This window comes from Mesoplodon bidens, assembly GCF_964165515.1.
Source record: "Mesoplodon bidens genome assembly, chromosome: 5".
In the NCBI taxonomy this organism is placed as follows: Eukaryota; Metazoa; Chordata; class Mammalia; order Artiodactyla; family Ziphiidae; genus Mesoplodon; species Mesoplodon bidens.
This window is the reverse complement of record NC_138161.1, coordinates 27,584,271-27,601,209: the sequence shown is the minus strand read 5'-3', so window position 1 is coordinate 27,601,209 and position 16,939 is coordinate 27,584,271. Positions and strand designations below refer to the sequence as shown.

General features: G+C 33.9%; 1 long non-coding RNA gene across 1 annotated transcript in view; it reads left to right on the top strand.

Moving 5' to 3' along the window:
• LOC308617646 overlaps nt 1–6,869 on the top strand; it is a 118,166-nt gene extending 111,297 nt beyond the window's left edge. The window contains exon 3 of the long non-coding RNA XR_014015902.1: nt 6,706–6,869. This is a non-coding gene — a long non-coding RNA (uncharacterized lncRNA). The remainder of the gene's footprint in view (nt 1–6,705) is intronic.
• The last annotated feature ends 10,070 nt before the right edge of the window (nt 6,870–16,939 follow it).

Below are 16,939 nucleotides of genomic sequence, written 5' to 3'. Positions count from 1 at the left end.
ATTTCCCCTTCATTCCTGGACGATATTTTCCATAGATATCGGATCCTGGATTAACAGTTCTTTTCTTTCAGCCTTTAAAAATGTTGTGCCCCTTCGTTCTGGCCACCATAGTTTCTGATGAGAAACTCACTTGTCAGAATTGTTTTTCCCCTGTAAGTCAGGTTATGTTTTTCTCTTGTTGCTCTCAAGATTTTTTTCTTTAGTTTTCAGAAGTTTGACTAAGATGTGTTTTGGTGTGGATTTCTTTGGGTATTTCCTGCTTGTGGTTTGCTTAGCTTCTTGAATCTGTATGCCTTCTGCTAAATTTGGGGAGTTTCCAGTCATTATTTCTTTGAGCATGTTTTATAACTTGCCCTTTTTATCCTTTCTTTCTGGGATTCCAGTGGCATAAATATTTTATCTTTTCTTACAGTTCCATAGTTGCATAAGTCTCCATTACCTTATTTTTTTTTAAGCATATTTTTTTTGTGTGGTTCAGTTTGGGTAATTTCTATTGTTCTGGCTTCCAGTTCACTGATTCTTTCCTTTGCCCCCTCCATTTTTTTTATTAGCTATTGTATTTTCTACTTATAAAATTTCCATCTGGTTATTTTTTATATTTTCTATTTCTTTGCTAAGACTTTTAATTTTTTTAAATGTATTTCAACCATGTTCATAATTACTCATTGGAGCACTTTTGTGATAGCTGCTTTAAAATCTTTGTGACGTAACTGTGATATCTTTCATCTTGGTGTTCACATGCATTGATTGTCTTTTTATATTAAGTTTGAGATCTTGCTTCTCTGTATGGAAAATTATTCTCAGTTGAAACCTGGACATTTGGGTATTATGTTATGAGACTCTGGATCTTACTTAAACCTTATGGTTTAGCTAGCTTCCTCTGACACTAATCCAGCAGGAAAAAGGGAGGTATAGCCTTGTCACTGCCAGGTGTATGTAGATGTACAGGCTTCCCCCTTGTAGCCACCACTGACACCTGACTGGGAGGGGTCCTTGTTACTGCAAGGAGGGGCTCAGAGTTCCTCTTCCCCAGCAGGCCTCCACTGATACCTTCCCGGCTGGGAGGGATTGGAGTGGTTTGCTACTGCTCTCTTCATGGCCTTTGCTGGTTCACAGGTTGAGGGATAATGGGGTTGTCTTTTGACTACTGGGCAGTTTCTAATGTCCTGACTCTCCACTAGGCCTCCTTTGTCTGACACCGCTTTAGTGGGAGGAAGAAGCTTGCCTCATTACTTTTGGGTTGGAGTGGGTGTTCAGCATCCCCATGAAGTTTCCACTGAAGCTGCATTTGGGAAGAAGGGCCCTTGTTATCCCCTGACAAGGATGAAAGTCCCAATTTCCTACTCAGACTTTCCTACACTGCCCTGGGGTTGGGGAGAGCAGGTTGGGGCATTTTGTTCTAGCCTAGCAAGGGTAGCACTAGGCTCCCCACTCTGTCTTCACAGGTATGTGGTGTGTGTTTGTGTAGTGTTTGACTGGAGCAAAGTGTTACTGTCCTTGTGCTTTCCATCTTTCTAGCCTGCTGCTTTCCTGGTGTTTGGCTAGAGAGAATATGTTTTGTTGGGGAATTTTGGGAATGCACCAATTGGTGTTTCTGGGTTGCAGCCTTCTTTAGATCCAAGTTTTGGATATATGAGGCAAAATTAAAATGCAGGGAACTCACCACCATGTTGTTCCTTGGGTCCTGAAGTCCCTAATTGGACTGTCTTCTCTCCATCTTTCAGAGTCTCCTTACCTTTGTTTTATACACAATGTCCAGGTTTTTTAAAATTGTACTTAGCAGGAAGATTTAGGAAAAACTACATCTACTCCATTTCCCTGGAAGTGAACATCTGCCACGTCCATTTTTGTTTTTAATTGGCAAGGCAATATATAATTTTCAAATTAGATTCTTTAAGTAATCAACAGAACTATGAAAAACTTATAATTGTATTTTGTATTAAAAAGAGAAAATTTAAAATTTGACAGAAATGCAAAATGACAGAAAGCATCTCTATCTGTAAGCTATTTTTTATATCCATTTCACTTCCACTTTCTAATTCCTATCACTTTGTTTCTTGACTAGCAATAAATGTTCATTTAGGACCTACAACCCTTCTGTTTAGATGTGAGTTTTTCTCACTTTAAAGTTCTTACTGAATGAGTCCCACATGGGGGCATGTCCACTTGATTCATTGCTGTTCCCCTATGTCTACCAGAAGGCCTGGCCACATACTACTACTTAATAATATCTACTGAATACGTGAATGAGGACTCAAAATTTAAATTTTTTCTTTCTATGAGAGCTTATCTACTTTCTTCTTACTGTGCTGAAACATGGGGCAGGTGTGTGTGCCATGCTCAATTCTCCACCAAGCACTCTAAGGCTTAGGACATTAGCAAAAGTTGTCCAGAATTTTGCAATCAAGAAAAAACATTTTTAATTTCAGTACATGTGTAAGTTTTGTTTTATGGTTTACAATTGTTTGTATTCTGAATTTCAAATGGAGAGGACACCAGGATGTTTTCCATGCATGTGTGTGTACACATTCACTCCTACCATTCCTCAAGAAAGCGACCCAAGGACCATGACTCAAAAAAGACTGTAGACCTTTTCCAGGATATTTCCTTGATCCCTGATTTTTTTTTTTTGATGGTTTTCTTTTATTAAGCAAGTCATGGTTTGATTATTTTTTTGAATTTTTGTCAGGTATTGTGCAGTGTGTGTGTGTGTGTGTGTGTGTCTATACATGGAGGAGGGATAACATTAGTCCATAATTTTGTAAGGCATTGAATATAATTGAAAAACTTTTGGTAACATAGTTATAAAGATTCCCTCATTGTTGAAAAATTGAAACGTTTTTAAATGTAGATAGGAGAACATGATTCTTTTTACTACTACTGAGTATATTTGGCTTAAATACTTATAAGACTTGCTTTACCGCTTGGATTTAGATTGCTCTTAAGGAAATGGTGAAAGATTTAATTCACTGTACTTTTGTTAGAAAGTATGGAAATGTTTGTCCACTGGAACTTTCGTCATCTGCTAGAATGACAATTCATTCAGGAGAGGGAACCATTTCATTTTAATGCTTAAGAGCTGTTGATATATTTCCTGCATCTTTCAAAGGCATCTTTCATGCCACACAGGAAAACTGTAGCTTGTGAAGGAACAGAAAGAACACTTCTTACATGAGTCAATCTCAGCAAAGTTGCACAGCAGCTGTGCTAGGTACTGATGAGGATTACCACAGGACCCAGTTGCAGGGGTTTGTGTGGTTGAGGAGACAGCTGGCTCCCTCAGGGGACCACTTTGAAGGAGATTGCAGCAATAATGCATCCCCACTGTTGCTAGTGGATATTGTGGCCATGTAGTACAAAACTGGTGCCAGATAAAATCGGAAAGTAATAAAAAGCAAGACAAAACTCAGAGATTTTAAATCTTAATGTGAGGGACTAAAACAAATGTCCTGGGCTTGTTGCATTCACTCATAAGGAAAAGGAGACAGAGGAAGGGATGCCTTTAACTCAGAAAACTTACAGAGACTTCAGTCTTTTCATTTGAGAACCATTTGGGTGTGTTGTGAAATAAAGTTGCAGAGTAGGCATGTTCAGACCTTTATTTGCTACATTTAGTAGGAAAGATTCTCCGCCCCCCCGCCCCTCCCCCTTTAACTACAAGAAGCCAGAGTTTTCCGTGCAAACTGAAGCAGGCATTGCAAGAATCAGATTCACTTTGGACGACTCTTCACATTCCAAGTCATCATTGCATTAGGCAGCACAATTCCATCTCTGGTTGATGGGCAGAAAAAGTGGGCAGCTTGCCAGGTAGACGTTTCCATGACTCCCAGCCCCCAAAGGTGATGCGTTTTTCAGCTAATTCAATGAAGAGTGGGCTGAACTTTGGGTCTAAACGAGACAATAGCTGCCTTCGCAGTATCAGCAGAATGGGTGATGGGAACGCACTCTACATTTGGCAGAGAATCATGTGACCTTACGACTGAGATTTTGTGATGGTGCCAACGGAGACTTGGAAAGCAGCAACCGTCCTGACTTTTTTCTTCTTTTTTAGCATGGCTCAGAAAATGGTGGATCTTAGTACTTGACTTTAGCCAGACTCAGCAAGAGACTGAGCTTTGCAGCACAACTTCGCCTTTATTCTGGGTTTTTGGCAGGCCACCAGGAGGCTGTCCCTTTCACGCCTGATAAATTCTGCTGCTTATCTCTAAATAGGGGGGGAAATAAAAAGAAAGAACATATAAACAGAATATTGAGGCATAACAAGTGAATCCTAAAATTGTATGTGATTTTTGTTTTTTGCTTTTTCTTACTGCTGATTTTTTTTTAATGTTAATACCTTTCCTGCTTGCTGAAGAATCCAAGTAGTTTTGTTTTGTTGTTGTTGTTGTTGGTTTATAATGAACAGGCATTTGAACTGGGCAAACAGGACGACAGTAGCAGTGAGCATGAGATCATTGCTGCAGTGTAGCAAACTGGCACCCTGCCTTCTCACCCTTTTGGTTCAGGAGACAAACGTGTGCAATCCTCATTTCTAAAGTCAGCACAGCCTGGAAGGATTCCTGGTCTCTCCCACCTTCTACCATTCTGCTGCCAGGGACGGCAAGGATTGGTGCAGCTTCTGCGCAGTGCTTTGTGCCTGGAATACCGAGAAGGAAGAAAAAGAAGACAAGCACCCTGGTCCTTTTTTCCAAGAAATAACAGGAGCCATGAAGAAAAAAAAAATCTGAGTTTGTCCTACTACATGCAACAGTGCTGGAAAAAAAAAAAAAAGAGAGAGAGACGCTCCTGCTCAAAAACAAAAACAAAAACAAACAAAAATCCAAACCAAAACAAACCAAAAAAAAAAAAAAGCAAACATTGGCTTGTATAACTACAGAGACATCGCGCTTTGTAAAGCAGCTTTGTAAGGCAGCATAAGCAAATGAGCCTTCTTTATATGTATATTTCAAAAAATATGGCATAATAAGCAATATATTGCACTTGGTGAAATCGCACCTTTATATCAGGTATAACTTTTTTTGTTGTTTCTTTTTAAGTCTACTGTTATATAAAAGGGGATACTTGAACTTTCAGTTTACTCTTTTATAGCTCATCACCCACCTTACTCTTATTAACTTTTTCCTTTTGCTCTCTTGCTCTAATCCTGACTAGAATAGAAACTTTAGTAAAAATAGAAAAACCTCTATGAAAAAGATGATACCTGTTTTTATTTTTGTTATACATAGAAGTTTTGGAAAAACATTAACATGTTATCTGTGCTCTTTGTGTACAGTATTAGTATTTGCTGTCTAAGAAGAGTGAGTGTTTAGCCCTAGTTGGTAAAGAAACTAAATCTTTCATGTGCTGTGACTCATAATTTGAAATGTGAAAGAAGAAACTTTTTGAACTTCTAGAAAAGTGTTGTATTAGAATATGTATTAAACTTCTCTGATAACTGAAAGTTAGTTTAGGGGAAGTTATATTTAAATTACTCACCAGGATTTCAGTATACCAGAAAAAGGGATGAAAAGATCATGTTCTCAGTTGCTAAGTAGAAAAAAGCTTTTTCCACAATAACACTGACTTTTAAAATATATTTAAAAGAAGCATTTGTCTTACAGCTGTTGCTGAGAGCGTTGGAAATATCCATTAAGTATTTTAGTGGAAAAAGTACATTTAAACTTGTATGTTTAAAGCAGTGTATTAGCTTAGCAGATAAATGCATTGCATTCTAATTATTTTGTCTGTTTGTAGAAGTAAAATGCTAAGCAGTTTAAGCATTTTATTATAAAAACCCAGTTTTGCCTGGTTCAGTGGGAAAGGATTAACTGACGTATTTCACCTATTTTAATTTTTCTTAAAACTGTTTCTAAACATGTTTAAAAATTGTTAAAGGGAGAAAATGCTTTTGAAATATAGAGCTTATATAAATAAAGACTACAATTTGCATGTTAAGAATTGATACTATATTTTCCATGAAAAGAATAAACTTTAAGCAAACTGTTGTGCTTTAAAATCGTATTTTATTATAATAAAAATATATAGGCTATACAGTGAAAAATACTATAGAACCGATGAATTCTACCTTCTTATTTGTTATTCTACAAAGAATTGTGGGAAATTACAAATACCCTATATACTGATAACATTCAAGTAAAACGTTTTATTTAAGTTTATTGGTGATTGTTCACTAATTATTTAAAAAGTAGCTCTTGTTCCTTTATGCTGCCTCAGCTAATGGAACATCAACTTTCACAGGCTTAATTAACATTTATAAACCTGTTTTCATGTTTCAAGATCCTTTAGTTGAAAAACATTATTTTAAATGTTATTTTTAGGAGCCATTAATCTCTACACTCTTAATTATCTTATTAAGCTCCATGCCAAATCCAAATCTCTTTTCAGCTTTCACTAGTTCATTGTGCAAAACCTAGTCCCTTCTTTAACAGCCATGCCTCCTTTCACTTTCAAAACTGTTACTGTGAAAACAACACCAACCAAAATGAACGCATAAATGCAAACTATGAAACCACATTATATGTCATATGAGTAGCCTTGGGTGGGGCTCCATGAGTCTTCCAAGCCTTTAAAAAAATACATTAAAAGGTTTTGCCCATTTTGATATTGTGTTTTCTTCTCGATCGTCTACCTTCATTCCCACCATCCACCCAGATGCTCCTCCTAAACAGCAGTTGTCTGATATTTCTCCCTTTGTGGTTGTTTTAGGGAAAAACTTAAAATGGATATGAGAAGTGAAGAAAGTGATCATAGGAGAAAATCATCTCAGGTAAAAATAAAAAGCAAAAGAGCAATTAATATTTAAATTTTTTAAAGAAAAAATAATTTTGACTGTGTTTAGTTATAAGAATTTGTTTCATACTCTTTATGGATCTAGCTGTTGGAACTGTCACTGATGGTTTAAGGATTTATAATATTACCTACTTTTGTGAAAAATTTTTCTCTCAGTCTGTGATCAATGTACAGTTTGGTTCCCTTTGAATATAGATCTATATATCCATTCCTATAACATAGGTGAAATACAGTTGAATAGAAAGTAATTTAGGAAAAAGAAAAATGATATTTTGTCATTTGTCATAGTATAAAAAAGGAAGTGAAATCTAAGGAAAGGGAATAAAGTCATGCTTTTTTTTTTATGATCTAATAAGAGAATGAAACCAAAATATACATTCTTATAGTTAAGATGAAACGCAGAACAAATATTGCCTTTTATTTCATGTCTAAATTTATGAATATATGTTGAAATATTTTTACTACATTTGAATTCATGATTATTGACTTTTTTTACTATAGTTTTTAATTAGTATGGGAATAGTTAGAAAACATAATAGTAAAAATTATATAGACCACATTATCTATAGTTTATAAAAAACATTCTATTTCATTTATTTCAAAACATGCAAAAACACTAATTTTTATGTAGTAATATTAGTTTTCACAATGAAGATATAATTAAAAGTGCTAAATATTGTGGATATGAGTGAAACAATTAATAATGTACAACTTTTAATTTTGTTGTTCTTGAGCCTGGAGTCTTAAAAAACGTGTACGTGGCTGGCTTTATGTTTACTCATTGTGTGTTTGCTTATTGTCTGGTGGTTTAAATTATTTTTTTAATAACAATTTATTTTGCCCAACCTGTTGACCAGATGAGAGTTGTATGTAGCCATATAGTATGTTTTGAGTATATCTTTTTTGAACAATAAGTTTAAATATATTGTGTTTAAGAAAGAAGATATCCTCTTTTATGCAAAAGATCTGGAGTTTAAATGTTAGCACGTGGTGGTAGTAATAATGCTATTAATGTGTCATTAATTTTTGTTTTCTGATATTAACTTATCCAAATATTGTTCATTTCAGTATTATTCCAACTACAGACACATATGTATATTTAAGAATTTAAATAACATCCTGTGTTCTTTGCCTAATCAACAAAATCTTACTTGTTTTATGAGAAAGTTATAATATTACCAATTCCTTGAAACCACTAACTGAGGTTTTATAAGAGTTAAAACAAGCAGTCTAACTCTTACACAGTTAGCTTAATAGTTAATTTGGTCTTAATTATAGGCTCATAATACTATATTCATGCCTCAAAATTATATAATTCATACATGCATATATGGATTCTTTTTTATTTTCTTTTAAAATTCATCATTAATTAGAATAGTCTAATTCCAAAATATTCAACCTTAAAACAAAAGTAATCTGTGAAAACTCTTTCACTATACTATTTTTAAAATTCTCATGTATATAACCTGTATTTAGTGTAGAATATTTATGGAGCCCTTTAAGTGGGAATATGCATACTTAGAGCATTTCAGCATTTAAATACTTATGCTAAGGGATTGATATCATTATCTTGGCCTCCTAACTTCATCATATATTTACAACAAATTCTGCATTATGAGGGAACCCATGTGAGACGTTGCCCATTGGCATAAACCCGTAGATCCGATCTTGTGGTGAAGTGGACCGCACAAGCTCGCTTCTATGGGTCTGTGTCAGTGTGGTAATCTGACAAAATGCTATACACAATGCAGTTAAATAATATTTCAATCAAACTCCTGTTAAACTCTAGTTGTTTACTTTTGAAGTGACTATATTTTCCTTTGGTTTTCATGTATATATATATATATATATATATATATATATATATATATATATATATATAAATCCTCACCTGTCTTACGAGGCACGCTTCAGTTGTTGACCACTTGGAAGGGCTCATAGCACAGCCATTGAAGTTTAAATCCAAGTATATTAAATTGCTTAAGAAATTTGAATTTTTTATAGCAAGGTTTGCACCAAGCTCTGAATAGATCCTGTTCAGAAACTTCTGTTCACATTCCAGTGGTTAGTGCAATTCATCAACTTTAATAAGAAAATTAAAGGCTATAACTGGATTTTGTGTCTCTGTTGAGCCTAGTTCTCTTTATAAATGAAGCTGAATGATACTGACTTTTAATATTATTAATTGCTGGTGGAATTACTCCATGAGAGATGTCAGAAGACATTTTATATGACCTATGCTGGAAACCCAAGAGGTTAGGATAATCCTAGTAGATACATATTAAGTTTATTGGTAAAATGTTAGAATATTATATCTACATCCTTGCCAAGTCCTTAGGTATATGGCCGCCATATTTGGAGGAGCTGACTGAAGATATGATAAGGAGTTTGAAGCAACATTGGAAGCTGTGTGCATCCGGGTTGAGGTAGTAGGTTGTATGGTTTAGAGTTACACCCTGGGAGTTAACTGTACAACCTTCTAGCTTTCCTTGGAGTACACTTGAGCCATCGAGGAATTCTTCATCATTTTAATCTAATCGAGCTAATTTCTGTGCGAGAAGGTTATGTGTCATGAGTATTTTAGATAATTAAAATTATCCTTTATCCATAAATATTAGATTATTATATTTGCATCTGTTTATAAACTCTGGCAAGATAGTATTTCTGATAGGTTGTTACTCTATGATTAAACATTTTTAAGAATTGGTGAGTAGTGACAAACTGCATTTATATTGCAGCTTTCATCATCCATAGATTCACAAAATTTGGCACTTAATTTTGCAAACTTGTCATTGGTCTTTCTATTTTTATTGGCTACTTAGACACTACAGTTAAAAAAAAAGTCTGCTAGTGTCAATGACTTTCACAGCACATTGTCTGAGTCTTTCTTATGACACATCACTTTCTCCCTTATGTTATGGCTATCTATGTGCTTGTTTATTTTTTCCATACTAGACTGTAAGCCCCTTGAGGGCAAAGTCCATGCCTTATTTTTCATTGTATCCCCTGCAACGCCTTACACATAATAAGATCTATTTATTTATTGGATGAATGAATGGAGAAGATCTCACCTTGTGATGAATTTCTATGGAATATTTGAATGAATTACAACAGTGGTCATAAATCTGAGGTTTTTTTTTTTAATTTGTCCTAAAACTCACCTAAATTTAATTCACAGAATACTGTGCATCAGCAACATACTTGACTTGTTTTTTGACTGTGTTGAGTATGTCTACTCATCATAGACATATGATTTAATTTCAGACTGTTTTTTCTCTAGAATAAAAATAATGGACCAAGTTCATTTTTATTAATAAGTTCATTACAGTTTATAATCTTACATTTTGATTATGTAAATTTCTTTTGACTTTTTAAAGTCTTTGATTTCCAGATGAATGATTTTCCTTTTAGCATGTCTTATAAATCAGCTTTTTGTATACTGTATACTTTCCTTATCTTTTACCTTTTATTTTTCTACAACTATATCTGTTGAGTAAAACAGGAACAACTAAACCAGAAACGTATTAAGAAATTAATAACAAATAAGTATATGAAGTATAATTTGATGATTACATTTTTGCTTGAAGGAAAGGCACCTACAATATTCTGTCTGTACAAAGCAAATTGGTCTCTTTGGAGTCCATTAGCTTCGTGCCAACTTTAATGGCAGTGAATGGTGTAATTTATATAGATTGTTTTTCAGTCACAGATTTAAATAGCTGTAGATATTATACCTTATTAAAACTCCCAGCATGAAACATTGAATACATAAGAAAAGGTTTTTAGATACAATTATATGTTAAGAACTGTAAGGTCCTGGCTATGTGGTGATGAGATTTCTATAGAATACTCTGGCATCCAGATGTCTCAGAATCTAGAATTTACCAACAATGGCAGTGAAGAAGGAACTTTCGAATTACCAAGGGGAAGAACACGTGAGCCTTAGAAGGTTTGAATACCAGTAAGTTCAAGCAAAATTATTTGACTGATATACAGAAGTTAGAAACTATAGTCTCTGAGAAAGAAAAGTCTTTTCAAGGACTAATCAAGAGATAATGAACAAGGGTCAGATGACATAGACAAGAGAGTGAGAAAGAGAGGGTTAGAAGAAACAGTCAACTGAGTGGTAAACAATTACATCTTTGTAAATAGTTTATCCCTTGAGAGCCTAGTTCCCCTTGCATGTGTATGTGTGCATGTGTGTATCCCAATACTCTGTGTACAGATTTGGAGACCAAGTCATGTACACATTGAGGGCCAAATAAAATACTATTTCCAATAAATGCCTGTTTCCATACAATGCAATAGAGTTAAATATATCACAGAAGTCAACTATGATGTGCAGTTTAAGGATAATTTTATAAAAATGCTATGACAGATGTATAGAATATCTAAAGTGAACTGGTATAAAAGAGTACCTGAAAAGTGACAAAGATGTAGCTATGATCCACTGTGTTAGTCTTGCAGAAATCATAACTCTGAAGGGCAGAGGATAAAGTTAGCCTCAATAAAGAAAATAAAGAGAATACTACGTGGGAGAATTATGCTTTCACTAGTGATTAATAGTAAATTTTGCTCTTCTAGGTCCTTTATTTCTGTGAAAAAAATGGCAAATGACAAATATACAAACTGAAAAGATTATTTTTAAAGAAACTAAGTTTCAGGACCACTGCTGGTGTCTATATCTAGAAATAGTTAAATTATGACTAAGAAACCATGGAGAAACTTTGTACATTTAGAAAGTTAGCATTCAACTGGAGAGCAACTATGTAGATGGAATAATTCCTTTAAGAATTTTAAGTGGTCAAATTTTACTCTATTCCAAGGTTTCCACATTTGGTAACAAAGGAAGTGTGAAAATTCAGGAAACAAACATCAGCAAATCATATTTTACTTAACTAATATCTCTTTTGGTATGTTGGGACACTAAATTTAGGTTCATAGTGGCTGATTGACCTTACATGCTTTGCGGAATGAGGCAGGAAGGAGTGAGAGTAGGAAGGAAGGAAGGACAGAGGGAGAAAGGAAGGAAAAGAAGGAAAGGAAAGGAAAATGAACTGCAAAGCAATTGATTGGACCTTACCAGAAAAGTCTAACTTAGTTCATAATAATAGCTCATAATATTATGAAATAAATTGGCCAAAGTAACTATGAGGGAATCAGATAAATCACTTGGCAATTGGACTGAGTCTTCTTGAAAACAATCCAGCAGTTCATGAACTATGTTATTAGAATAAGTGAGTCACTTTCTGTAAATAATCATTTTGTTTCTCTTATTCCCTATTACCAAACGCTGACTCATGAGCCTAGGTGATTCCCCAAATGATGTGATTCAGGATTCTGCCACCCTGAGCATTATTCCACACCCGTGTCTAGTTTCTCTTCTCAGAATATAGGAATAACTCTTGAGGCCACTGATTTTGGCTATACCCATAACAGCCCCCTAAAAGACCCCTAGGGAACACCCATGAAAATCATTAAGTGAAGATTCTGACATAATCAAAAGAACATTTATCTCTCACTTGCTTACCAATTCCTGTCATCCATTACTACTTCCAAGCAAACCTGCTACCAGTTGATATCATGTTCTTCAAGATCCATGTATATCACCTCTTCATCCACAAAGCTTTTTCTCTTTCTCTAAAAGGAAATTTCTCAATTTTAAATCCTCCTAGCCCTTGCAGCTTTTATTCCCACAAGGTTTTCTCTAACTTCCATTAGTAGTAAATCCAAGTGCCCCAAGGGAATGTGACCTGTGACTGACCTTTGTACCTCCTGCAGTATACATATTTTTTTAACTGTTGGATTGAGTTGAACTTGAAATCTTTTATAGGCAATCGAACTTACACACACCTTAAACTATGCTTCAGCAGTAAAATCCTGTGTTATTCAAGATATTTCTATACTCTCCAGAATATATCATTATGGGATGAGGAGGGGATTTTTTGTTTGTTTGTTTGTTTTTAACACTGTCTTGATTAACAGGCCAGCCTTGATTAAGCCTCTCATAAACCATTGAAGGTTATTTATGAAACTAACTGATCTCTATTATTTTTAATAAATCTAAGCCCCTTGCATACAGAAATATGTATTTTAGAAACTCACAACTCTTACCATAGTGCTCAGCTTATAGGATGAATTGAAGAACTCTCTGGTGAATAAATAGAATATTTTAGTGAAATAAAAACATTATGTGATACAGTGGAGTAATTTTATATTTAAGTGGACTTCTTCCAACTTTTAAAATTTGGAATTTAAGAGAAATTAGGTACATCACTTTTAACTATTATGAAATCTGTTTGATGGTGGTTCTTAATTTTTAAGTTGGCATTGTCTGTGTGTGCCTTCATTTGTAACCTCACTCTAAGCTATGCAGAATGTGTGAGTTAAATGAACTACCAATGTTTCTTCCCCACACCTATCTGATCCCTCTTAAATCCCAACTTTGTTACTTTTCACTGTGAACTCTTGGAGCACCTACTTGACTCCAGTCATACTCAGCCTTGCATTTCCCCTTACTTTTTATATGTTTAGATAGCAAGTAATAAAGTTAGATTGTAAGCCGTATAGTTCATGTATACTTTTACGTAGTAGGCACTTAAGTAGTACTTGATGGAAAGTAAAAATAAAATCTAGAATTATAAATGGTAAGAACCTTAGAAATCAATTGGCCCACTTTCCAGGTGATGAAACTGAGTCCCAGAATGTTTAATGATTTTGCAAGGGTCAATCCACTAGCTATGGACATAGCCCAGATTTCTATCCAGGCCAGTGATCTATCCAAGAAAACATATTTTATGCTTGCTATCAATGGATTTTTGAGCAGTAATTTTTGAGTAATTAATCTTAATTAATTAACTGATTGAAATGAGAAAAGGTTTTACTACTGAAAGACTACAAATAACACTATCTTCAGATAAAAATATTATAAGTATATAATTGATATTATTTAAAATCAACTCCACATCCATTTAATTCTTTCTTTTCAAGTAGCAGTGCACTCTTATTCTTCTAGGCATAGAGAGGAATTTACCCTCCAGTTTCACTATGATACTTCTCCTCCTTCCAGAATCATTCTCTCCTTCCAGAATCATCCTCTTCCAGAGAGGAATTTACCCTCCAGTTCCACTATGATACTTCTCTCCTTCCAGAATCATTCTCTAGAAGTATGGCCTAGCAGTTCATGGTATATCTTAAGTGAAAAGGGAAGAACTATGAATTGGTTAACCTCTTAGCATTGTGTTGCTTAGGAGAATGGAAATTAATATGAAATGGTAGCCATAACTACATCCAGCTTCAGAGCTCAATTACCTATGCCTCCCATGAGATATGCAAGGTAACACAATGTAAAACACCTTACCAGGGGTCATGAACTTAAATAACTTCGGGGTCTAGGCTGTGTAATAAGCCAGACTTAAAGACAAGAGGAAGTGAATGAGGACTGTGGTAGACCAAAGAAACCACGCTTACTTTCAAGATATTCCAAAATGGCTTCATCAGTCACTCTAAATTTGGCCCCCAGAGTCAGCCAGTTCTCCATCTTTGGTATGAAGGTATCACATAGTAAAGCAAAATTACAATAAAACTGTTTTTGTTTTTTTTTTTGATGAGCCTAGCCACATCTTCTCTTCTAGTTGAACTAGATAATTTGGAGTATCTTTGATATTTTCAGGTAATTCTAAGGAGTATAAAGAAAGGTAAATTATTGCACACTTACATGCTTATGCTGTTATTTCAAGTACACATGTATGATTCATGATAGTCTAAATATTTCCTTGAATGTAATTGACTAATGAAAAATATTCATTGGTCAAGCAACTACCAATTACAATATTATTTTGATGCTATTTTAATGAACAAAATGTAGTAGTAGATATTATAGTAGTCCTAGTAATAGTATGTAAACTTTCATTTTCATCTAAATCTAGATGTACAAAGAAATGAAATTCTTATACTTCTTATTTCTCAACTAATTAAGGCTATAGATAAATGGATCGATAGCATTTTCAAGTCAGAAAAGAATCAAAAAGTTAAATAGAGTGAACACAATTAAATTTGAGTGTTCTCATCTCCATATAAAGTCTTAGACACTCAGGCAACAGGGTAGACTTCAAGAGTAGAGTAATAATATTGCTGTTAGTTATATTTTGTGTTATAATTAAAAGACCAGTTATGCATAAATCTGGAATTAGATCAGGTTCCTGTTCATAAATTTTTCAATATAATTTAATCCAATGAAAAATTTGGCAAATAGAAATGACACAATCAATTATGAAAATGCTGAGTTTATAGTAATAAAGAAGTCATGTGTTTGCAATTTTGCTATGCATAGTAGAAGCCTTCTTATTTAATACAATTGGGATCAGTAGTTGAGTAAATTCACAAAGACTTTTAAAGAAACTTCTTAAAATTAATACATGCATACGGTACATATTTTGTTTAAATTTTAAAACTTGATTATACGCTTATTTGCCAGTATTTTTAATTTGGCAAAGAGAAATGATACAATCAATTGTGAAAATGCTGAGTTTATAGTAATGAAAAAGGCATGTGTTTGCAGTTTTGCTATGTGTGGTAGAAGCCTTCCTATTTAATACAATGGGGATCAGTAGTTGAGTAAATTCACAAAGACTTTTAACAAAACAGTTCTTAAAATTAATACATGCATACTGTACATATTTTGTTTAAGTTTTAAAACTTGATTATACGCTTATTTGTCAGTATTTGCCAGTATTTTTAAGTAAGCCAAGACCTATTTCTGAGTTTGGGTTGCTGATTATAGATCTTAGTCACCTTTTCTTTCTGTAAATCCCATAATGCATCATCTTTGATTTCTAATTTTGATTGCTTATATGTCTTTAAGTGCAAATCCAATACAAAGAAATCTGAAAGGAGATTCCTATTTTTCTCTATGATTTTTTTCTAATGTTGTCTTACCTACATTTTACACTATAATATTTTTTAAAGTGACAATTTTATTGTCTTTCCAAAATTTTCAGGTTTAGAGCACCTCTCATTCTTTTACACTCATATTTAAATTGGTTTAGATAATATTTAATTAAATTATACAATTTTATATTAAGCCAACGGACATAAACTGGTTTGGGAACAAACATAACTGACTGCCAACGGGTAGTCAGTTTGGGAACAAACATAACTGATTGCCAGCAAGCATACACATCACTTGGTGGGATTAAAAATACTTGGGTGTTCTAGAACTTTCTCAGGTGATGGAAATGTTCTCTGCACTGTCTAAAACAATAACCACTAGCCATATGTGGTTAGTGTGACTGAAGAACTGAATTTTAAATTTAGTTAATTAAAATTTAAATAGCTACATGTGGCTAGTAGCTAGTATATTGGACAGTACAGCTCTAGAAAGTACTTTACCTGCTTTTAGCATGCTGGTGACATCTGTTGAAAATGTCAGATAATCTGTAAAGTGGTGAATGGTTAACAGTACTTTCTCTGTAGTTGAATTAAGATTTAGGGGAAGAATGACTTGGGAAACTCAAACTGGTTTGGAATTCATTTTTGTTTTGTTTTTAATTTGTTTGTTTATTTTGATCCTATTTGAGTATAGATTTAGTTCGATGGAATTTTAAAACTTTATTCAAAAAAAGCAGCCAAAACATTAGAAACTACAGAGTTTTGCAGCTTATTTCTGAAGCATTCGATCAACACAAACCTAATTAGAAAGTAAAGACATTACTTCTCACATTGCCCTGTCATCCCCCTCAAAAAGTGTTCTTAATTTAGGATCCTACATCCATAAGGAGCCATGGAATAAATTTGTTGAGTCTCTGTGCCCTTTGAAAATATTTATAATTCTTTAAAGGTATGCGGATGTGTTTATTTTACTGAGGAAAAAGTCCTAGCTCTTGTCAGATTATCATGGGAGTCCATGATTTCCTGAAAAAGTTAAGAATAACTTTGGTTATTTGTTTAATACTTTTTAAGGTGCCAGAAGTTGATTAATTAGTACATTCTGATAGAATTGTAAGCCTTCTCTTACAAATATTGTAAATCTATCTACCTATCCATCCATATATGTTTCAAATTATATAGTTTATATATGTAATTAATATTGAAATTTTAATTAAACTTTGTACATATATAATTTATATGTAATTTAATTAATACTATATGT